Raw genomic sequence first — 24,935 nt, 5'->3', positions numbered from 1 at the left:
TCATTCTGTTCCGCTTCTCCGTCCGCTGGATTTCATGTCGGCGCTGCTCGGACTCCAGCGGTCCGAGCCAACGGGCTGTGCGGGAGGCATGAGTTTCCTCCCTCCGTTCCGTTCTGCTTTCTTTTCTCCCCATCGCGCTGCCCGTTCAGCTCCCAGCAGGAACTCGCAGTGCTTCCTGACAGTGAGCCTAGTTACTATGGTATAGGGTGAGTGAGCACAGAGGACGGCGGAGTGCTAGCTCCACGTCTATCTCCGTTGGCTTCCGATAGCCGCCCGCGTCTAATTCGGTAGTCTGGTTTCGGCCGACGAAACCATCAACGCACCTGCTCCCCAAGTCCCGATCGCTCACTGCACCCCGACCACACTGACTGCTACGCTCTCCCACCTCTGTCCCGCTCGGCAGTCCCACACACACACGAGGTCCAAAATCAAAAGCACAAAGGTTTCGGTTCCGACGTGGCGAAATGACCTCCCCCTGTCACTCGCAACTGCTGAATCCATCTCTACATTGTAGGAGGGTCTCAAAGGTCGCCTCTTTAGCGCTCACTTTTCTCCTGATCTCATAGGGGCTTGATAAATACAACAAACACGTATATGTTTAACAGTTTGTTTTGCCTGTATGCAGCTACTCGTGTGATGTATACCGGTTCATATCGTGGTAAGTGACAAATGGACCGTAATCTACAATCACACGTCTGCATCCAGGTCTTTCTTTCCACTAATATAATGCGCTGTGTATTTTTCGGAGATGTACGTCGCCGTGGGGAAAAGCGTCTGCTAAAAGGATAAATGTAAATGTAACGTACGGGTACTACAGGTTACTCCATCCAAGTGTGACCCCCCCCTCCCAGTCCGCCCCATTTGCTTACTGACTCGCTGACTCATTCCTTGCTCTGGAGCCTCCCCCACTAAGCCGACACCAAGACTCATGATCTCAGTCCACCTCCCCATCTCCCTTCATTTGTGACCAAGGGAGGGGGGGATTTGCACCGGCAGCGGTGAGGGATGGTGGGGTTTGACCCCAAGTGGTTCCTGTGTTTCAACAACACATCACCATCATAGTGCTGGAGAGGGTGGGTATTAATCCTGCAGATTTATAGACGAATCTGTTACGCACGGGGACGCGCGTAGCCCAGCTCGGCCGACTCGCATACATACACACGCACGCGCACTAGTCGCTTGAAGGTCGGCTGGTATTAGCGATAAGCATTGGGAAAACGCACACAGACCACCTCCATCCCTCCACCCAACCCGCAATGTCTTATTGGGGATGCCATAGTAGCGCATGGGTTCGGATGCGAAAACGAAATGACGAACACATCAATATAGGAATTTGCAGAGAGAACCAAGAAAGAGAAGAGTGAAATCTGCAATTGTGATAGAAATTGTCTCCAGACATGGAAAGAACCTCTGTCCATGCTTCATCAGGACAGGCTTGGATGCAGATACTGTGGCTAGATGAGGACTGAGATTCGTGGCATAGCTATTTCAGTTAACAAACAGATGTAGTAATACACATACATTTATTTATTTAGCAGACACTTTTCGCCAAAGCGACTTCCAGTAAACTCTACGCAGTGTTATGAGCCCACACACCTTATTCACTGCGGTGAACTACACTGCTAAATACACTACTTACACTGGGTCACTCATCCATACATCAGTGGAACACACACACTCTCTCTGACACACACACACTGCGGGTGAACCTCAACAGCATGTCTTTGGAGTGTGGGAGGAAACCAGAGCACCCGGAGGAAACATGCAAACTCCACGCACGCTGAGTGGGGGTCAAACCCACGTCCTCTCGCACCACTCAGGCGCTGTGAGACAGCAGCGCTACTCGCTGTGCCACCGTGTGCCTGAAGCATATAGTAATGAAACGTATTTCGAAGAAGAGATACTTCTGAAAACATGAAAGGTCTTTCGGCCACTCTCATCCCGCACCCATGTTTTCTGCAAAAAGAGCACAGAGAGGAGCGGGACCCGCTGAGTGAGAGACACTGGAGGAGGGGAGAGGTCAAGAGGCCTACAGGAGAGTATAGAGACAGACAAAGATGCTGTCTGACACCGCAGATCTTCGCGGTACTTAGGGCCCAGACAAATTGGCCACGACTGCAACAAAACGCAGCGGCATGACAGCAGGGAGTCACCGGAGAGTGGAGCGCTAATTGCCGGCAATCTCTGGCCCAAGAAGCAAATAAAAACAGCCCTGCCTCGGTTTCTCGTCGAAAGCCCGAACGGAGCGAACGGCGAGATTCCGCAGCAAATCGGCTTATTAATGCACGAGTCGCACACGGCGATCCCGCCTGCTGTGGTCGGGAAGGTGAACGAACGCTCTTTATCCAAATGGCAGCTGCAGGAAGATACAGGAACTGCTGTTGTACCTTTGAGGGAAGGTAAGAACTGAATTATTTCACAAGGTTTAGAGTGCTAAAAACATGATCAGATTATAAGTTGTGCACCTGTTCGGCAAAAATAAACAAATAAATAAGCAGATATATGCAGTGCTGAGGAGTCGGAGTCGTAAGCGACTATTGGGTAACCGGAGTCAGAACCAGTAAAAAAATGTACCGATCCGACTAAACGTACCATATACGCTGGCATATGAGTCGACCCCCAAAAATTAGAGGTGTAATATACAGTAGGTTTAGGCCTAAATTCGCCGGATGAGTCGAACCCCAAAATAACGTGCAACTTTTGGGCAGTGCTGTGGGGTCGGAAGCAATTATTGGGTTACTGGAATCGGGAGTTGAGGGTTTTGTGTACCGACTTCACAGCCCTGGATAAATGAACACCGAAGAGATGTTTATTCTATGTTTCTCTCTCTCTCACACACACACACAGAGAAAGGTAGACTTGCTCTTTGACGCGTTCACAGGGTAACACGGACCAAGCTGTCACTAAGACAAAACGCCCGTCCACTTTTGGACATTTCCATCAGGGCCCTAGCGGCCCAAAACCACGTCCCCTCGCGAGCGAACGTCGCTGCGACGCCCCGACTCTGACCCTGCCGCAGTGCCCGTTATTTCGCGGGGAACTAAATCAAGCCCTACATAATAGCGCTTTCTTCCTAACGTTGGAGGCCCTGAAAATAAAAGCATCCTTCGCGCGGATTTCATTCCGCGGCCCCGAACCTCCGAGTTAGAGAAGCGCTCGGCGTGAGCGGCGAGGACAGGGCCGGGGATCACGAGGCGCCGGAGACGCGAGCGGGTGACGGGCGTCGCTCCGGGCGACGGGCTCCTCGTCAGCCGAGCCGCGGAGAGGCAGGGCTGACGCCGCGCCTGCCGACACCCCGACCGCTAGCAGGATCTTGCTCATTTTAATGTCCGGTTGAGTCACGCGTTGGAAAAGAAGGGGACAAAGCGAAGCACGCGGGCTCTGACCGCAGGGCTCATCCGTTTCGGACGTTTCCGCAGACGGATGTCGAAAAGCCGGGCCGCGGCGTGCGAAAACGCCAAAACCAGCGGTGCGGAGAGACTGCGTTCATACTTGCGCCAAAGTGCACTTCGTACGCTGGCGATGCCTGGGATCCTTCGCTGTGGTATCGATCAGCACAGCTCAGCACAGACCAGCACAGCTCAGCACAGACCAGCACAGACCAGCACAGCTCAGTAGAGTTGGACCAACCTTGTTATAACTCAAAATGCCGTACGGGGAGGGTAACGTGGCTCAGTGAAGACGAGGAGCGTAGTTTAGATGGGCCACATCTCAGTACAACTCAAGCTAGTTTAGCACAACATAACACCTGCGGCATCACTAGAGCTGGTGTGATCCCCCCCCCCCATGGACCTCCTCCCGAACCAGACCAAGCAGAATCCTTAGTCGTGTTTTTTTGTACTAATGTTACTCGTAACTCGTAATTCCCCTGTATCACTGAATGTAATGGCAATAGTGATATAACTAGCTAAATTAAAATTATACCTTTCAATTAAAATATCACATGCACAGCCTAAATGTGTTTACATGGTTTCATGCGGTTAAAAGAGAAAATTTGCTAAGAATAGAATTGGAAATAAAAATGTTAAAGAGCTGCATCAAAATTATGTTTATTTTAACATTATTGATACAGGTTCACAAACACTAATTACCACAATACTGTAGCTGAAACAGGAGAAAATGCGACAAAATCGGCAGCTATGAAAAAGGCTGCGGCGATGAAAACAACAGCCCGTGTTTGTAGTGCATGGAGACAAAACCATGTGATTCGAAGCACCACTGTAATTGTAATTGTAATTGTATTGTAATTGGGTAATAATGAGAGCTGTGAGCGGAGCGCGTTGGGAGGTTCAAAAAGCAAACGAGCACAGAGTTTTTCCCTTGTAGATACATTGCGACATATAAACAGCTTAATTACAAAAATGTCCCTGTAATTATAATACATTTGTGCTCAAACACTGCACAAGAATTTTATAGCCAGTCACACTGGTGTCACCCCCTCTGACGGCGTCACCCGGTGCGGCCCGCACCCCCGCACCCCCCTAGCGACGCCACCGCATCACACAGCGTAACTCTGCTCAGTTCAGCTGAATGCAGCGCCGCTCAGTTCGGTCCGGTTTAGCGCCGATCCGCTGAACCCGAGCGCCGCCGGGCACAGCTCGACGCTCCGCGCGGCTCACGCTTCCTCCGAGACCGAGCACGGAGGAGAGGGCAGACAGCTGGGCTTCATCTCACCCCCTGACAGTCCCGCCTTTGCCTTTCCTCTGCGTCTCCTCCCCTTTCCTCTCGCTCCCCTTCTCCTTAAATTGCTGTTTTCTCAACCATCCCCTCCGCCCATCTGTTGCCGACTTTCTTCCTCCCATCCAATTGTTCTCCTGCAAAGCTCTCGCCTCCGTTTCCCCTGCTCCGAGTCTTCTCTCGCACCGCTTTTCCTTTCAATTTCCCCATCCCACCTCCACACCCTGACGCGTAGGCCTACGGTCACACCGACCGCCCGGCACGACGAGCGGCGGATGCCACGGCGCAGGGATGCGGTACTCCAGAGCGGGACATTTCAACTTGAAACACACCGGTCAAACTGGACGCTGAACTTCGGAAACCGGACTTCTGGATTCACCCAGTAAACGGGCGGTGTTTAAAACGGTGTCTTTACAGTGTGTTTTTACAGTCTGCCGTGTGTCTTGGAGCACCAGGGCTCTGCAGTCGGATGTGGGTTTAATCCCCACTTGGTTTGTGCAGAGTTTCTCACGGGCTTCCTCTGCGTTTCTGCACACAGTCCAAAGACATGCCTTTTCACGTAAACCGGTGACTCTAAGTTGTCGGCTGCATGTCTATATAAAAAAAAATCAATTGAATTGAATGTGTGTGTGTGTGTGTGTGTGTGTGTGTGTGTGTGTGTGTGTGTTACACTGCTCTAGTGTACAGATGGGTGAATAACTATAGGAACATAGTGTATCAGCATTGCACGTTGCCTTTATGGCCTAGAAACGCATCAATAGAACTGCTCCAGAAACCTACAAGACTTGCTCATCGTCTGCACCCCAACCGGACCGCTACGCTCTTCCACATGTGCCCGCTTGGTGGTCCCACGCACGAAAGGTAAAGCACGGAGCCTCTCGGTTCCGGCTCCGTTGCGGTGAAACGACCTCCCCCCTCACTCAGAACTGCTGAATCCCTCTCCGCATTTAAAAAAAAAGTCTTAAAACTCACCTCTTCCAGACTCACTTCTCCCACCATGCCTTGAGTTTATGTAAGGTGTAAGAGTTCATGCTCTATGACTATAAGATGATGCCCAGATAAACCTTTACACAGCCACTATTCCTGTAATGTAACGTAAATGTTTGTGTATTTCAAAAAAAAAAAAAAATTACTAGGAAGGTGATGAGGAATCGCCGATATTCTGATAAAGTTTTATGCAGCTACTGGTGTGATGAACGTTGGTTCATATGGTGGATAACAAACAAACTGCACGTAAGAATCACACGTCTGCATCCAAGCGTCTCTTCCTGCTCATGTAATGAACACATTGTATTTTCTAAGAGATGTATGTTGCTTTGGGAAAAAAGCATCTCATAAATGAATGCATGTAAATAAAAGTGTCAGCTTAACACTTCACATCTGTTATCTGTCACCTTGGATATAAGTATCACGCAAACGTACATAGGAGCGGCTGCAGTCCGCGTAACGTCGTCGGTGAGGGAACCTGTCACTTTCCTCCAGTGGCGTCATACCCGCCCAAGAACGACTCGGACCACCTGCTGCCCGGACCCCCAGCACCCGCAGATGGCTGCGGGGCAAGGAGAGGTCGGTGTGCAGCTTGGGTGTACCTTGTGGAAAAGGAGCAATCGAGGTGCCTAGAGGTCAGAGGACAGCCATCGAATGCGAGCGCGTTTGCGTTTGCGTATCGACCCGACTCAAACTCCACTTTTTCATCCCTCTCTGCCTGCCGGACGTCGAGCGAATGTGCGCGCCCGAGATTGTGTTGCAGCCTTCTGATCTGCTAACAAGCCACGCTTGTTTTATGGATTATAAATGAACTAATTACCTGTAACGCTCATTAGCTGCGGGTCCTAATTAGCAAAAATTAATATTGGTTTTGATAAAGATGTTGGCAGAAGCAAATTGGCAATTGACCTTCTCAGGCAATCTGGAGGGAGACAGAGAGCTGGAGGAGATACAAGCCTGGGTTTGACAGGCCAGGCCAGCAGATCAATCAACACACACACACGCACAGGAATGGGCTGCGTTTTCTACTGTCAAAAAGGTTGCTGCTCCCAAAGGTTGAGGAGCAAAGCATTATGTATGTTGAAGCGGTTGAGGGGTTTACATTATAGCTCTGATGAAACGGGAAATCGAGGGAGGTGGAGAATAGGGTCAGTCGAGAAAAACCCGGAAGGTCAATGCGGGTGTCACGCGGAAGGACACACGTCTCCCAGCGCATCGCAGGTCCGAGCGGCTCGGAGCAGCTTCGCGACGGGAGCCTAACGGGTACCGTTGGCGGAGGCCGGACCGGTCGGGGCCCCCGGAGGAAGGCCGGAGCCGGGAGCGTGTCGACCGACCGACAAAGCGCGAGATAAGGCGGAGAAGGGAAACCGCGCTCGAGCCGCTCCGACGGCCCACTTCATCGCCGACGCGAAACTCAACCCAGCACCTCTGTCCGCGCACGCTCGCACCCCTAATTAAACGTAGAAGAGCTTTGCGTTTACGATAGCGCCGGAGCGAACGGGGGAACGTGAGCCCGCGTGGCGATGAGCGCCATCGCCGAAGCGGGAGGAAGCGAGGGGAAGGGGGACGGCGGCGACGGCGAAGAAACGGCGCGCGACTTCGAGGGAAAGAGACGATGTGCGCACCTGTGCTGTCAATTAATCCTATCTGGCAAGTGCACGGTGCCCTTTATGAGAACAAATGTCAGCTTTCAAACGAAGGACATGCTAACCTTTCTTCATAGAGCACGACGCACTTAAAACTAATGGTGTTATTAAACCACGGGCTCCTAATATACGTTACGGAAAGACGCCGCTTTGACGGCCTGACAAACACGGCGATACTCGGAGCTCTCCATCCATCTACGTGTGTCGCCCCCTCTCTCTCTCTCTTTCTCACACACACACAGAGAGATACCCCAGTACCCACAAACAGCAGCGTGCACGCAATCACACACACACACAAACCCACACACACCCGCGCACAGCTGTCCCGCACCCCGGTAAGCCACAAAAGCCGTTCGAGACGCCCCGCGACCGAGCAGAGAGCTGGTCGCTGATGTGAAACATCAATTTCCAGGTTAGCTGCTCTCCACGGCTCGGGCAGTATCAGGCGCCGCACACCTGCGGCAGATAAGCAGCTGCAACACGCTGATCTGTCCTACCAGGAACGACACCGTCGGTCCCTAAACACACACACACACACACACACACACACACACAAACAAACAAAATACCACAGCATACACACTGAGTCTATCACTCCAATGAAACGCCAAGACGGCGGAAACCGACGCGGTTCGAACGGCCGTGTTCCTCGTTGCCAGAAAACACACGCCAGCGTACAAACGCACACACGCATCGTACACGTGGACCTTCCGCCACGCAATTCCGGTAGTCGCTTTCGGTCAAACACTCGCACGCGAAACACACACCGCCAACACCGCTTTCCACACAACTAGGAGAGCGGGTATTTAAAGTGAAAAGCTGCTACCGTTGCACTCACGGGACCCACGTTTGCATCCCACCTGTTGCTCTAAGGCCCGTCATCGAGAAATTCGCCCTCAAGCGCTCCGGTGGAAATCAGCTCCCTGGGTAAATGGGGGAAATAACTAAATACGTTTGAAGAGAAGGGGCCGTAAAATAAATTAAAAAATAAACGGAACTCATCGCCACTTAAGTACGACTAGAGCTGCTTCTAACTGAACATTATAACAAAACAAAATAGACGGGAAGTGACTGAAAAACTCGATGTCCAGTTCTGGTTTCTCACCAGATACACATATACACATTTACATTTATTTATCAGACACTTTTGTCCAAAGCGACTTCCGAGGAACTCTATGTAGTGTTATGAGCTCACACACCTTATTCACCGTGGTGACTTATGCTGCTAGATACACTGTTTACACTGGGTCACTCATCCATACATCAGTGGAACACACACACTATGGGTAAACCTGAACAGCATGTCTTTGGAGTGTGGGAAGAAACCAGAGCGCCCAGAGGAAACCCACCCAGATGCAGAACATGCAGACTCCACACAGACTGAGTGGGGATCAAACCCATGTGCCCATCCACTCACCGAGATGCTGTAAGGCAGCAGCGCTACTTGCTGTGCCCCCGTGCTGCCCATCTACAACTATAACTAGGTGTATCGCACAACGAAGGAGTGCAGGATGCAAGTAGACGCTTGGGCTCCACCGGGCTCAGCATGACCAATGCTCTCCCCCCATCTCGTCTTCGATTGCTCAGAGACAGATGGTGGCTTGTGGAATTATGATGCATTATGATCCCCATTATCCCTGCGTTGTAAACACTGGCGCACCACGCTGTCACCTGCCAAAAAGTGCCCAAGCCTGCAGTCAGGCTCACCTTGTGCCGTCAGACTCCTCCAGACACTCGCAATTAAGTTTTACAGAAGAAAGAGTCTATCCTACAATCCTCAGGGTGGGATGGGGTGGATTAGAGTGAAGGGTAGGTGGTCCTCTGTTGGACAGGGTTACTGATGGACATAAAGAAAGCCACGCTGAATTAAACAGAAAGTAGAGTACAAGGAGAATAACTAGAAGCTCAAACTTCTTTTCTCTTATTACGCTTTCACAGCTCATCTGACTCATCAAAAGTGGCATTCAAGTGGACTCATTCATAGAGCTGTGCATTTTACGGTGCTGTTCGGGTGGAGTTCCTTTCTTAGGGACATTTTACATTTATTTATTTAGCAGACGCTTTTCTCCAAAGCGACTTCCAATGAACTCTATGTAGTGTTATGAGCCCACACACCTTATTCACTGCAGTGACTTAGACCGCTAGATACACTGCTTACACTGGGTCACTCATCCATACATCGGTGGAACACACACACACACACACACACTATGGGTGAACCTGAACAGCATGTCTTCAGACTGTGGGAGGAAACCAGAGCACCCAAAGACTTACACTGCTAGGTACACTACTTACACTGGGTCACTCATCCATACATCGGTGGAACACACACACACACACACACACACACACACACACACACACTCTCTCTCTGTCACTCACTCACACACTACGGGTGAACCTCAACAGCATGTCTTTGGACACCGCAAGGACTTTTCTGAGATTTCAAAAGGCACCTTTTCATTCCAAATGTGTCCCAAGCCACTAAGCACCAAGCTCTGCTTAGTATTTGTGCAAGGACATATTTACTCATTATTTTCAAAGGGTTTGAAGCTCTCAGGGCAGGCGGGAAGGAGCCACGTTCCTCTCGTCTACGGAGATATCATCCGAGACGTCGTTTCAAAGACACACACACACGGAATGCAATATTGCCAATAGTGTGTTTCAGTTGCTGGAGCTTGTTGTGGAAAGTAAAGGCACTAATGGGGCCTTGTGGGTTTTTGTGTGAGGCTAACATTAGGAGGAGGTCTTTGTAACTGCCCGCAGCCCTACGCAGCCGCCCGTGTCGAGACGCCGCAGTGGACAGAAATAGTGGAAAAGTGGACAGAAATTACACTGATGTCACCGTGGACCTGGAAGGAAGCCAGAGCAGCACATTCAATGCAAAAAGTGGCAAGACACTTGGAAAAGGGACTATTGTGTGTTAAAGTGTGTGTTCCTGGACACTCAACCTACTGCTATTTTTTATTAATTTTTTGCACTGGTCAATCTTCTATAGCCATCCAAAAAACTGAATTATTACATCTTCCAATAAATAATGGAATGACTATGTCAATATTTTAATTTTTTAAAAACATTTTCTACATTTCCTTATTAAACTTCGTTATTCACAGGAAAACGTGACAAATTGCAGTAAGTTCATTGTATTCTCAGGTCGAGCAACTGGAGAAGAGCAGATCTGTTGCTTTTTACATCAATTTTACTGCAGTTAGAGATGCCATGTGAGACGATTCAATTAGAGGGTTGAACGTTGAGTTTATTTTCACTTCTATCCACTTTCCGTGTTTAACTGTCCAACACGGATGTCTAATTCATTTTCTATACTTTTCATACAGATGCATTTTTCACAACTTTTCCATAAAGCATCAAATAATCATTCTAAATGCAGGAGACAAAAAGCAGAACCTTCAGATATACGTTATAACTAGAAAAACACACAATTTTCTGCTCTGAGTAATAAAGCAGAGTGTGCAGAGAGCCATCTCCACACGTTCTCCTCCAGCATCTTCAGATTAATTCAAACTCAACCTTTTCTTTTCCAAGTGTTACCTGATCAAGTACACTGCTGACCAAAATGTGTGTTCTTAATACTGTAAACATATCATCAAACATATCCAAGTTATTCAGTTAGACAATTGTATCAACTTAGTTCAATATGACAGTATTAAAAATGTTAACGCAAAAGCTGGAATATGTCAATACCAAGTGTCCCAAGTCGAGAATTTGAATGGCGAATGGCGTCCCGTCCAGGACATACTCCCCTCTGCCTTACATTTACATTTATTTATTCAGCAGATGCTCTTGTCCAAAGCGACTTCCAACGAACTCTATGTAGTGTTATCAGCCCACACAACCTTATTCACCGCGGTGACTTACGCTGCTAGATACACTACTTACACTGGTCACTCGTCCATACATCAGTGGAACACACACACACACACACACACACACACACACACACACACACTCTGTCACTCACACTATAGGTGAACCTGAACAGCATGTGTTTGGAGTGTGGGAGGCAACCAGAGCACCCAGATACACTACTTGCACTGGTCACTCGTCCATACATCAGTGGAACACACGCCCCTCTGTCTCGCACCCTGTGCTTCCGGGATAGGCTCCGGTTCACCATGACACCGCTCAGGACGAGGGGCTTTTGAAGACGGACGGATTTACCATCGTACTGAGATTTTCCCACCCGGTCGGAACACCATCTCAAACAATAAACATTGTGTATGCTTATTATATAGACTTCTGGTAATGCGTCACTTAGATGTATGTTTAAATCTCAGCAACACACAAAATCACAAATAAGGCCCACCTGTGTCACTTTAAAGCACGGTGACAATACCACGGTCAGTGCAGAGCGTAATGTGTAAGGAGTTGGATGGCGAGTCACGTGCTCGTAGAGATCTCTTTTTGCTGCACGTACTGTACTCGGTTTGGACACGGTGGGGGGTGTCTCCAATCTCCGACAAGGCTGCCAAATTCCCGCTGAGCTCATCATCACACCGCCGCCCGTGTCTGACCCCGAGGCATCGCCAACCTCTGGCCTGAGTAACGGTGAAAACTGCATGGTGGAGAGAGATGTGGGAGGTGGGAGAGACGGAGAGGAGGAGGAGGAGAGGAGGCCCCGGGTTTTCTCAGGTTCCCTCGGTGGACATCGGCGGCCAGGTGTAAATTTCACAGTCCTCCCCCCGAGCCAAAGTCGGATGCACAGCGTTCGCGCTGCGGCGTAATGCAGCGGTGATGGATGGCGTGTTTGCGGAAGCCGCTGAACCGTGCAAACCATTATTTCCAGGAGAGAGGGAAGGGAATATAAGGAGGGAGCAGGTGGAGGACTCGGGGGGGGGGGGGGGGGGGGGCAGTGGCAGAAGGTCTCATGTAATTGATTGGTTGAGTTTATGTTAACATCCTGGATGAAGTCAGGAACTTCAGCAAGCGAGAGCAAGGACAATTTCCTCGAGTAGAAATGAGCGACGTTAAGGTGTCACGGGCGGCTGGAATTCCTTCCTCATTAATCAGTTCATGCGTTCAAAAGATGACGGAAAATAAATGATCAATTCATAATTTATAAACTATAAATTACTACGCTTGTTCCCAGTTTCTTAATATTGGCATTTTCTTGTGAAGAGGCTTGTTGTAAATGACAAGCTTTGACAATGCTATTGAATTAAATATAAATACTGACCTCTAAAAAAAATTGCATTGCATAAGAAATATTTTATACATCAGATCAAATTTAATGATGTTTCAAGTTTTTCCATGGAAAAAAAAAAGTTTCCTAAACAACAATCTGACACCTCTGGCATCAGAAAAATGTCTAATTGATGTGAAAATTAAAAAGTGACACGACACCTTAGAATTCAGCTTCGGAGGACATAGATGTTCCTTCACATAAATGGGATTTGAAGTCCTTATTATACACAACATTTGCAGCTTTGCTCTGAGTTTATTAAAGGAAACTTTTCATATTGTGCCATTATAAACATGAGATTGTAGTGTGATGATTAAAACATGTTGACTGAAAAAATAGAACACAAATGATCACATTTATTTATTTAGCACATGCTTTTTCTCCAAAGCGACTTCCACTGAACTCTAAGTTATGAGCCCACACACCTTATTCACCGCGGTGACTTACACTGCTAGATACACTACTTACACTGGGTCACTCATGCATACATCAGTGGAACACACACTCTCTCTGTCACTCACTCACACACTATGGGGGAACCTGAACAGCATGTCTTTGGAGTGTGGGAGGAAACCAGAGCACCCAGAGGAAACCCATGCAGACTCCACGCAGACCGAGTTGGGATCGAACCCATGCCATTTTGCACCACCCAGGCACTGAGAGACATTAGTAGAACTTGTCCCATACAGCAGAGGAAGAGGGGTGTGCAGAACATCTCTAAAGATTTCTCAATGTATACAGTAAAAAAGATATCAGTAAAAGATGACTAATTCTCTACACACTGGGTCAGTGCTTTCTTGATTCATTTAAACTTTCAGCAGCTAAATAATTCAGAGGTGGTCTGGAATTCAGCTGCTATACCATTTTTAAAATGAGACATAAGTTTCCTCTTTTTCAGTGCTTTAATGCTTAAAATTAGAATGTTTTAGACTACATGCTTTTTTAGGATATTGCTATAAAATTGACTAACTCCCTTGAATTCACTCTGGATCAAATTTAACAAATTAAAAAGGTGTGATCGTAATTTTTGTTTTGTGCGGTCTGTTTTGGGTGAGTATTAGGAATAGAACATTGAATACAAATAAGACAAATATTATGAAGAAGCCATGTAATTTATTAATATATTGTTTAGCCACTGTTTTTATCCAAAGACATCAGGAACACAGCATGACAGCCTGGGACTACAAATTTGTAGCGTTAACTCATCTGTCCAGTTGCCTGTTGTGAACCATAGTATGAACCTATATGCTTTTTTTTTTTTCTTATTAATCCTTTGCTTGGAACTGATTTTAAAAGTTGAACACACTGCAGGCTAAAGAAAAAGGGAAACCCTGCAGATAATGCGCCCGGAGCTAGGCATACGGCCCACGGGTTTGCGGTCGGTGCCGTCTTTCGACACCTTCCCATGGGTTGTGATCATGCGAGTCAGTGGAATATGTGTGTCTGGACATTGCTCATTGAAGAACACCTCTGCCTTCCATAGATATTCCCAGAATCTCTCTGAAGTCAGAGAGCTGCATCTCTAACTCAGTTGGAAGCTGGACGGCAGGGCTCCTAATAGGCAGACCACGAATGGTGCAAACGGGTGAAGTCTGATCCCTTGTGGTGCAGACCACTGGATACTTGAAGGCTGTAGTCACATCTACAGGTTGTGCTGTACTCAGTAGATGCTCCAAGGCTGTATCTCAGTTACATTTACATCTATTCATTTAGCTAACACTTCTCTCCAATGCAACTTACTATAAAAAAAAACTACCTACAATTATTTACCAATTTATAGAGCTGGGTCATTTTCAGTGTAGAAGTTACAAGGACATATACCTTGCTCACCGGGATTACAGTAGGGGGTGCGGTTCAAACCTGTCACTTCCAAGTCCAAAGACAGCAACCACGATGTCACCAGCTGTGCCCTTATTAGACACTGTACTGTATTCACTCACCACTCAAGGCTGTGTTTGCCGTTTACCTTCAACTGCACTTCACACCAGCAGCCTCATCATCATCATCATCATCACTGAAGACAGTACCTACTCTCATACACTATGCATCATAAACTAACAGTAGTGTCCTACATGCACAGCTAAATCACATCTCACACTCAGTTCCTACAGTGCCATCATCTCACCTCACTGGCCCTTTTGCAGCAAGCATATGGTGCTCCCTCTTGTGTGAACAGTGTCCTTTACACCGTTTTAATGCACTCTCTAATAATGTAGCGGCTTATTGTTGCCCCTGCGCAGCATTACTGTACCGTCACAAATATCAGACTTTCCCTCAACTGTAGAACGGTGTTTTACTGTGCTGTACTGAGCGAGATGCCCATCCGTTGCAGGACTCTCTCACACACATGCAGCCAATGCACACAGGGGACATTTCAAATGACCAGTTTTCCTGGAAAGCCTGTAGGAGACAGTTTTTGGGTATTAGCAGTGTTAAACGTGGTAAAGGGTAGATTCACATTACAGTTTATCTGCTGTTCCTTACATTTACGTTTATTCATTTCGCTGATGCTTTTCTCCGAAGCGACTTACAATAATTTTTAAATAATTGTAACCTTAACATTGTAAGTCGCTTCGGAGAAAATTAAATTATTTACCCATTTATACAGCTGGGTCATTTTACTGGAGCAATTTAGGATTAGCGACTTGCTCAAGGGTACTACAGCTGACCGCGGGATCCGAACCTATAACCTTTAGGCGCAAAGGCAGCAGCTCTAACCACCACGCTAGAAACCATCCTTATTTTCCCTCGACCTCTCGTTCGGTTCCGCTCGGCCTTTATCGCTCGGCGCTCGCTCCCGTGCCCCCCCACCCCTCCTTGCTTTTCATATTCACTGTACCTTCAGCTTGGTTTAAAGAGAATCGCTCCAGGCACACGCCCCGCCCTTGAAGCTGAAGCTGGTACCACTCCGGCAGGCAAGCAACCCTCCTCTCTCCCCTGTCTGGACTGACAGCTGACACCACAAACACAGAAGGCCTCAGCATCTCTCACGCTCTTGTTTCCGACATGCCGTCCCAAGCTGGCGAGCAGGCAGACAGTGCGGGGAGAAAGGGAGCGAGAGAGGGCAGAGAGCACGGAGAACAGAGCACGACGGAGGCGTGCGAGGCGTGTGAGGCGCGTGAGGTGCGGGGCGAGGTGCGTACCCGTGTTGCGACCCAGACAAGCGCCTGCAGCTGGAAACCTGAACCCTCCAGACAAATCCGCTACACCCCCCCCCCCCCGGCTGGTGGGCAAGGGAGGAACACTAGGTTTGCCTAACCGTAAGTAAATAAATATATAAATAAGCTGACAAATGTACAGCCCATCAAATGTTCCCTGCGCAGTTTAACTTTCATTCCGGCTGACAGGCGTGGAGGAAACAATAACGCTCAACGTCTGCAGAAAACAAAAATCGGGAAATAAATAAATAACATTACTAGTGGGCTATTAGGCTTTCCGGCTGGTAGATAAGCGAGGCAGAAGTTTGACGAATTCCTACTGCGCCCCGCGCTTTAAACACGGACGGAAAGCGGGCAGGAAAACCTGCAATGTGGAAGAGGGGGAGTTTTTTTTTTTTTTTTTTACACTCTTCCGCAGAAGTAATTTTGTTTGTGTTGTGAGGAGAGAGAGAAAGGGAAAGGGGGAATGGAAGAAAAATGAAATGCCGCACGTGGGCAAACCTGGGTTTTTGTAGGTTTATGAACGTGTGCCGTGCGGTTTTTGTGGGCCCCATATCTTTTCGAAACAAGCCCAATAAAAGCGTTTCCCTTGTTAGGTTCAGCCTGGGAGAGAAGCCTTAGTCACTGGTTATAAAACGACCCAGATCTTTACAATTGTGCCTTTACTGTCAGTTTTACTGCATGCACTTGTGACGCTGGTGACCTCATTTGGACCGCGGACCCTGTACCAAGAGCGCCTGCAACGGGCATCCCCCTCCCCGCTCACACACGGAGGAGCAGTAACCGCAGAGCTCAGGATCACACGGTACCCATCGATTTCGTACCGATTCATTTCGGCCGAAGGGTTTCTCCGGAGTGACTTTCAATGTTAGATTTGCACTGCAACCTACTTACAACGTTCAACCCGTGAATAAAGCTTCAATTTGATTTTCTGCTACGGACATCACCGGACTCTCGCTTCAATGCAAGGCGGGGAGGGGAGGGGATCCCTAACCCCAACCCAACAAAACATCACTGCAAATAATAAGAACATTTTTGCACTTTCTGCAAGGCACATGTGAGCACTGTCAGGTGAAAACATCCATCTGCATTCTTCTCGTGGACAGACGGGCAGCAGGTCCTCGCATAGCATCCAAGGGTATTCGGATCAACAGCCGTCCCGGGCAGCACAGCAGCCGTTACCCCTTTCGCTGCGGTCCGTAGGGCGAGACCTCGCAAATTCGAAGCGACGGCCGGGGACATGAGCGCATGGGCCCGTGCATCAGAGGGGCTGCGGTTCGCCTCCCGCCCCGCAGCCCTGCACAGGCATCTAATCCACAGCTGCTGTGGGATTCGAACCAAACGCACAGTGCGACCGAGGGCTTTCTTCCGCTTCAGATTCGGAGGGAAGACTGGGGAATAAAATAAACAAATAGAGGAAATAAAAATAAACAGACAAATTTCACAGCTTCACCAGGGAGCTTTTTAAAAAGAAAAAAGGGGGGGGGGGGGGGGGGGGGGGGGAACATATATATACTCCAGGGCTCAAAGACATTATCAGTGTATTTAAGGGAAGAGTTTACTAAGTCGGTCCCCTGGGCAACCTCCTTTCCTTAATTATTATTTAATTAGTAAAACAGAACTAATTAAAAGTGCGGCATGTTTGGTGCAGCAGGAGCGCGATAATAAAACGTGGACGGGCTCATCAATAATTACAGATCTCAACACCACGTTTTACTGCTGTTGCACAGATCACGTTACCTTCGAGAACTCGGCAACGCGAAGAACGCCTTCCACGTTTCGCGCACCGCTTTTGCCTTCACGCACGCAGTCGTTGCTCTTATTAGCGAAGAAGTTTCCGAATCTTTCAAACGTTCTTCCTGCGAAACTCAACTTTTTTTTCCGTAACCGCCCCATCAGGGCCGGTCGGCGATAATGAAGGCCCGTTCGGAATAGAGTGAAAAACCACACAGACCACGAACGACTGGAAGAAACGTGAGGAGAATTTGCCTGCTTTATCTCGACACTGAAACGCCTGTTATCGCTGAGCTTTGCTTGAGGTGACATACTGAGTAAAGCCCAGTGGACTCGAACAAAGTGGTTCCAGCAAATGAATATTCCGTGAGGTACACTACAATTAGCGGGCAAAATAAAATGTAGTCGACCCAGTCGGACTAAAGTGGATTAAGAAAATCGGAATAATGAATCCGGTGCTGCATATTATTCCATTTAACATATGTATTTTTTCAAAGGCTTAATACAATTTCTATCGGTAATATTCATTGCCGTACACCCTTACAGGCTTCAGCTGACTTCGGGCCAATGGTTACATTTATATTTACCGTATTTAGCAGACACTTTTGTCCAAAACGACTTCCAATGAACTCTATGTAGCGTTTCTATCAGCCCACACACCTTATTCACCACGGTGACTTACACTGCTAGATACACTACTTACACTGGGTCACTCATCCACACATCAGTGGAATACACACACTCTCTCTGTGTCACTCACACACTGTGGGAAACCTGAAGAATAAGTCTTTGGAGTGTGGGAGGAAACCAGAGCACCCAGAGGAAACCCACGCAGACACGGGGAGAACAGGCAAACTCCACACAGACCGCGTGGGGATCGAACCCATGTCCTCTCACACCACCCAGGTGTTGTGAGACAGCAGCACTACTCGCTGTCCCACCCGCGGTGAGCATACTGTAGTAGTGGAGGTGCTATTTTGCACTTAATGGACCATGGTTCAAATACCTTGTCTTCCTGTAGCACCCTTGATCAAAGCACTTGTTTTAAACTGTGCCAATAAAAACTGCCCAGCTGTACAAGTAGGTAATTTCTTAGTAACTTAAAATAATAAGCTGTTTTGGAAAAGGAGGGGAGGAAAGAAAAAAAAGAGCTAAATTAATAAATTTATATTGCAAATTCAGACAAGCCATAACACTGTTGGACACTAAAGTTGAGGTATACAGGTGGTCCCCGACTTACGATGGGGCTACGATTCATGAAACCCATCGTAAGTCGAAAATGCATTTAATACACACCTCTGCGTGACAGACCGGGAGATGCGGATCGCTGCCGCTGCCCAGCATCGCGAGACAGTATTGCTCCGCATATTATTTGCCCGAGGGGAGGAGAAAATTGAAGGGGGGGGGGGGGGGGGGAATTTTAGATTCAAAATTCAAAGTACAGTTTCTACTGAATGTCTATCGCCAGTTCACCATAGTAAAGTCAAAAAAAATCGTAAGTCGAACCATCACAGGGGGCCACCTCTAGTATCGTACAGTATCCATCTAGGCACTGGAGTCCACATACAAACACTGAAGTGTACCATAGTATCTCACCATTTCCCTGCTGTGTCCCAGTACGCGTCCAACGTTCATCAACACTGCTGTGAAAAGTGTTACCGAAAGCACCTGCCTCTATGCCGTAAGAACACGTACCATGTAATGTTCAGAAAAGTACTTCTTTACACTGATTTTCATTGTTTAATACCTAAAAGACAAACAGTTTTTAAAATTCGCTTTTCATTTTATTTATTTATTTATTTTTTTAAGTTTATCCATTTGTGAACACAGAATGTGAATATCCATATGGTTTATAAATGATCAAACCACTGCGATAACAGTGACTAAATACCACTTTAAACAGCTCGACAAAAGAAATCTGGCACGAAGAGCTTGAGTCTGGTAGCATCGTGGTTGCAAAGAATCAAATCCAACCTCTAGCTCTAGCACCCTTGATCAAGGTACTTACCTTAAATGGATGCAGTAAAAATACCCAGCTGTATAAATGAGTAAATAACTGTAAGCAGCATAACATAGGAATTAGTTTTGGACAAACGTGCCAGATAAATACAGGTCTGACTATGAACACCCAAATTCGCCAGTGAGAACTGAATGTACTTAATCAATCCTTTTACATCTCTCAGCTCTGATGCTTTTGTTTAACGCACTCAGATTTACACCACCTTCACGCCACTGACTCAAGAAGAGCAGCAGGTAACGAAACGTTTAAATCACACATGTATAAGCAAAAAGTTAAGTCCCGGGAGTCGACCTGCTGTTGTACCTTTTAGATGAACACTGAATTGTTTCAGTAAAATATTCAGCTAGATAAAACACTGAAACCCTGGGTCAACTGTGATTAAGCCAACAGCTGAGCATAGAAATAGCGATAAAATGACATGTAGAAACGGGGGGGAGTGCTGAATTTTGATCTGATGACCCACATAAGATGTCACTTCTCTCAATCTGTCCTTTTGTACCCCCAGCTGAGCACCTTATGCCTACGGCCAGAGTGCCAGACCAGACACAACAGCTCCACCCAACTATCACCTCCTCTAAATCACCCAAAAAACTGTTCCGTGGCCGGAGTCTCCGACTCGTTGGATCTGGAAGACACACCTTTGTAACCTGTGTCTGACACAGGGACTTGGCAAGTCTCACCCATATCCTCAGCTCCTGCTTCAAAATGGTCTAACTGTAACTGATTGTAGCTCTGCAGTAACAGCGGGTTTAAGACTCACAAAGAAGACACATGGCACTTCCGTAGTCGTCTCATTCTGTGTCTTTGGCCACTTTTCCGCTGACCTTCCCTTCATCATTTCATGACCCAGACCATAGACTGAGACACGTCATGGTTTGCCTGTCATAACCCCAGCTTTCGCTGGAACTGGTTGCATCAGACAGGTTATTAAAAAGAGAATTAACATATTTAGCATAAAGTTATACATAATAAAACAATTGGAATAGATAATAATTAGGGGAAAATCTACCAATTTTACAATTAGACTAATTAAGTCTCTTGGTGATTCATTTATGTGAAATCATTTCTCTGCTCTGGAGTTTGCACATGGGGAAAGCAGCACTGACAATTGCTCTCTTACTGATTAAGTGCATTCTCAGCAATTGGCAAGAGGGACTGTGCCACCGTACCCTAAATGTCGTGATCAGATCTGAGGGCAGCATAGCTCATTAGTTCAATATGGGCCCAATTAAGATGGTGACATCAACAAGTCAAATCGGTTCTCTAGTTGTGGACTTGGGTCCTAATTTAAAGAAGTTAATAGCAAAATCAACCATAAGCGACACAGATATACAGTCATGCACCGCTAAACAATTGACCACATGTATGACGGTGGTCCCATAAGACTATAATGGAGCTGAAAAATTCTTATCGACTAGTGAAGTCGTAGGGCAACGTGTTACTCGTGTTCGTGGTGGTGCTGCTGTAAACAAACCTACTGCACTGCCAGGTGTATAAAAGTACAGCACATACAATTATGTACAGTACATAATACTTGATAATAATAAACACCTGTGTTACTAGTTTACTATACTACACTTTTTATCGTTATTCTACAGTGTACTCTTTCTACTTACATAGAGTGTATAAGTACACTATGATCGAGGCTATACCATCTAGGCGTGTATAAGTACACTCTATGATCAAGGTTATGCCATCTAGGCATGCATAAGTACGCTCTATGATCGAGGCTATACCATCTAGGTGTGCATAAGTACACGCTCTGATGTTCGCACAAATGACAAAATCGCCCAAGTACGCATTTCTCAGAACGTGTCCCCATCGTTAAGCGACACACGTCTGTCCAAATAGGCAAAACATGGTTGTTCATATTTGAATCCACCATCGGGCCAAACCTGTGACATTGGCTCCCATAGAGTCTGACAGGTGTCTCTACTGTTTGTTTGGCTGAGTTCATTGGAGGTGTTGCAGCCTCGGCACAGTCATTTCCTCAGCTGACAAGCAGTAACTAAAACAAAATCATGTTGTCCAGTTACAAGGAACTTCCCTTGCAGCACCAACAGGAAGCACTCAGCAGTAGATAAGATGATACAGATGGAGTTGTGGGCAAATCAGGTTTGCAATGAAGCTGCCTCCATTAGTCGGGAAGGATAAGTCACCAATGGGAAGGCAAATTAAAGCTCACAGTCCTTTTGATCTTCCACAACAGGCCATTGGGGAGATCTACGGTACGAGTGACAGTGAAAGCGAGAGCACAGTGGGCTTATCTGCCCTGAAATAAAAGGCAGGATTAGAAAAGAGAGGCTCCGGAGAGTCCATGATGGTTTTTTAAAAAAAAAAAAAACACAGCATCGGGTCAGCTCAATATTTTTCCCAATGCCTGGTGACATGATTGAGTAGTTAATGAAATCCCAGCCATCTGCAAATTACCCTGTCAATCAGTACAAGTACTATAAATACATAAATAAATGGCCAAATGGGGAAAAAAATTGATGAAAGAGACAGAACACCTCCCCCCCACGCTACCGTATTATCCACCATCTTCACACCAACACTAAGACCAACAGGGAGACAAAGCCCCCACTGGGGGTAATTTAAAACCATAGGTGCAGAACATTCCAGACCTTAGTAAAACAGGAGAGGACAGCGTTTATAAAGCAGGATTTATCACAGCATCAAAACGGGCACGAGTCAAGTGATCTTTGGCAAAGACTCAGAACCGGACTGAAAATCGTACAGGCACAGAAAATCATTCAAGCATTCATAATTAATATGAAATAAAGGCTGATATTTTGAAAATGAGCATTACATTCATATGTATGGCTATACAGGTGGTCCACGACTTACGATGGGGTTACGTTCAGCAAAACGCATTGCAAGTCAAAAATATCCCACGTTGAAAATGCATTTAATACACCTAACACACACCTCGGCATAACAAACTGGGAGATGTGGATCGCTGCCGTTGCCCAGCATCACGAGAGAGTATCGCTCCGCATATCGCTTGTCCGGGAGGAAAAAAATTCAAAATTCAAAGAACGGTTTCTACTGAATATCTATCGCCAGTTCACCATCAGAAGGTCGAAAAAAATCAAAAGTCAAACCATCGTAAATCGGGAACCACCTGCATTTCTTTTCAAGAAAAGATGCGCTTTACATGTTGTTTGATGATGTTTTTACAGATGTAGAAGAAACTGTGAAACTGCTGTAATATTCTAAACGGAAATATGAAACAAAAAAAAAAAAAAACTATGACTCTTGAAAAGTTAAAGATCTGTAGTTTATTCTACCAATATGGACTGTATGTTTAAGTTTCCTTCATACCAAAGAGTCTAGCCTCCTCACGTTAGTCCTGAACCTTCAAACGGGTCCTTCCTTCTACGTCTTGGAGACACCATTGGAAAGGCTGAACTCCAACGATTTCGTCAACGCTCAAAGATGATCGGCAAAAGTGGAGATTTCATTCCAGGGGAGGTTCTTCTCTTTCTTTTGGTATTTCTACTTGTCCCTCGTGCCAACGCGCGCTGGCCTACACATGACCGAACACGAACTTACAAAACATGGAACAACATGGAACTCACCAACCGCAGTGTCCTCATAGATGAGCAGGTAAGTCTGAAAGAAGTTGTTTTGGAATCGGGGAGGCTGGTTGAAGGCTGTGGGGAGAACGTGAAGACAGAGCGGTTAGTTCAAGTTCAGGTTTTCATCGTCATTCCTCTATGTCGCTTGTATGCAGCGGAACGAAATGTCGTTTCTCCGGAGACCAAGGTGCAACGCAGGAGTACAGGACAATAAATATATGGGAAAAAAATAAGGGCTGTAAACTGAAGGCAGTTTGTTGTGTATCAAGTCATGCTGGCGTCATCATGGAGTCAAGTCTTTCCAGCTACAGTCAATTGTACCTGCTGACTGCGAGAGGGTTAGGAGAACAACGGATTTGCGATGGAATGCGTCTCGATCTTCACTGGAATAATGATGGATTTGCTTTGACATATCACTGGGATAACATTGGATTTATGATGAAATACCGGCGGGTTGTTGAAACGATGGCTTTGGTCCATGACAGATACATCCGTAAAATAGAACAAACTTATCACTGGATTTTTATTTTACTTTTATTTGGATTACTGCTCGATAATTAGACTAATTGCGAGACATTAAAGGAGCATCGTTGCACTCACAGCTCACTAAGGTGAACTTGCATGAGAATTGAATAATACTGCATCCTACGTTCAGCGTGTGTGTATTTGTTTGTTTACTTGCAGCACATAGCGAAATAGTTTTGAGCCAGTAGTTCGCGCAGCACGGCAACAGGCTGTCAGGAGCTTTCTAAGGAGTCCGGTGTAGTGGACAGGCTTTGATCAGCTGAGCAAAGAACATGAGCATCCAGGAAAGGTAACCAGAGGGATGGGGCATTTAAGATGGGGTGTCAATCTCCGCACCCCCCTCCACCCCCGTGCCCTCTGCCATGGTTCTTCCGGAACCGCAACGTCCAGTTGTGCGAGGCCCCTTAAGCCATTGCGGAAACTTCTGTTGATCTCTTGGTTTTAATAATAATGAAAGATCACATCTGAAAGGGAGCATTAGAATCACTGTCAGATCAGCTTGAAACGGCGCAAGTGAAGCCGAGTCCTTTTCCTCGCCGCCCCGCTGCAGGTCTCTCCTCAGAAGCTCCCCCTCTAATGGCTTCCAGCAGCTCATTTGAGAGAGTCTACTCAACATCACTAGCTTGTTTGTTGAGCCCGAGCTCTGGTCCCAGGCAGGTGTTTCTGGCAAAATAGAGACTGGAAGAGCTCTCCAGTTTCACTTTACTTTCAATTAAAGTAAAAGTACACTTTGAAGTCGTACGGAAGGTGCACGGCAACGTCAACGTGGCAGGTCTTGCTGTGACGAGGCCTGCGAACGGAGATCCGGAAGAGCGCCCGTGAAAATGAACAAAGCAAAGGGCTGGCCAGGCACCCTCTGAAAATACGGATCCGAAACGGTTGCGGTTTTCACTTCGTGACTTTAAGCCTTTCGTCCGAAGGCGTGCGCGGGGGAGTAACGCGGACATAGCCACGGACCGCAAGCATCACGAGAGCATCATCCGAACGTTGCTCTCCTGGGCTGAGGAAGCGAGCAGAACGTACAGGAGACCGGAGTAAGGAGAGCAAGACCGGGACGAGCACGTCCAGGGAGAGGAGGTGGTACTGACCTTTGACCAGAGCCTGAAGAGCGAGGTAGGACAGCAGCAGCCGAGCCACAGCCGTCACGCCGCTGGAACGCGGAGTCCTCTCCATCCCCACGGCCTTCTCCACGCTGCTGTCCACACAAATACACAAATCATGATGTCGCGCCACTCTTTTGCCATCGCTCCGCTTTAGAAATTCACACAGCTGATCAGTTCCCGCAGAGAGACGCGAGGCTCGTATTCCGGTCATAAGATGAAGTTCAGCGTCTTCCCGTCACTTCTGTGCTCATTTCTGATTGTAACTTTGTGTCCATGTTGTCACAACAACAACAACAACGCTGCT

The 24,935-nt window shown here is 47.2% G+C and overlaps 1 protein-coding gene across 1 annotated transcript in view; it reads right to left on the bottom strand.

The window, feature by feature from the left end:
* Positions 1–24,692, bottom strand: part of cdh23 (cadherin-related 23) — a 201,967-nt gene extending 177,275 nt beyond the window's left edge. The window contains exons 1-2 of the mRNA XM_029254210.1: positions 24,617–24,692; positions 23,004–23,078 (exon numbers count right to left, since the gene is read on the bottom strand). The gene's annotated coding sequence lies outside the window, so the exon portion shown is untranslated. The remainder of the gene's footprint in view (positions 1–23,003; positions 23,079–24,616) is intronic.
* Positions 24,693–24,935: the final 243 nt, after the last annotated feature.

Source organism: Scleropages formosus, chromosome 8, assembly GCF_900964775.1.
Source record: "Scleropages formosus chromosome 8, fSclFor1.1, whole genome shotgun sequence".
Taxonomy (NCBI): Eukaryota; Metazoa; Chordata; class Actinopteri; order Osteoglossiformes; family Osteoglossidae; genus Scleropages; species Scleropages formosus.
This window is presented reverse-complemented; position numbering and strand designations above follow the sequence as displayed.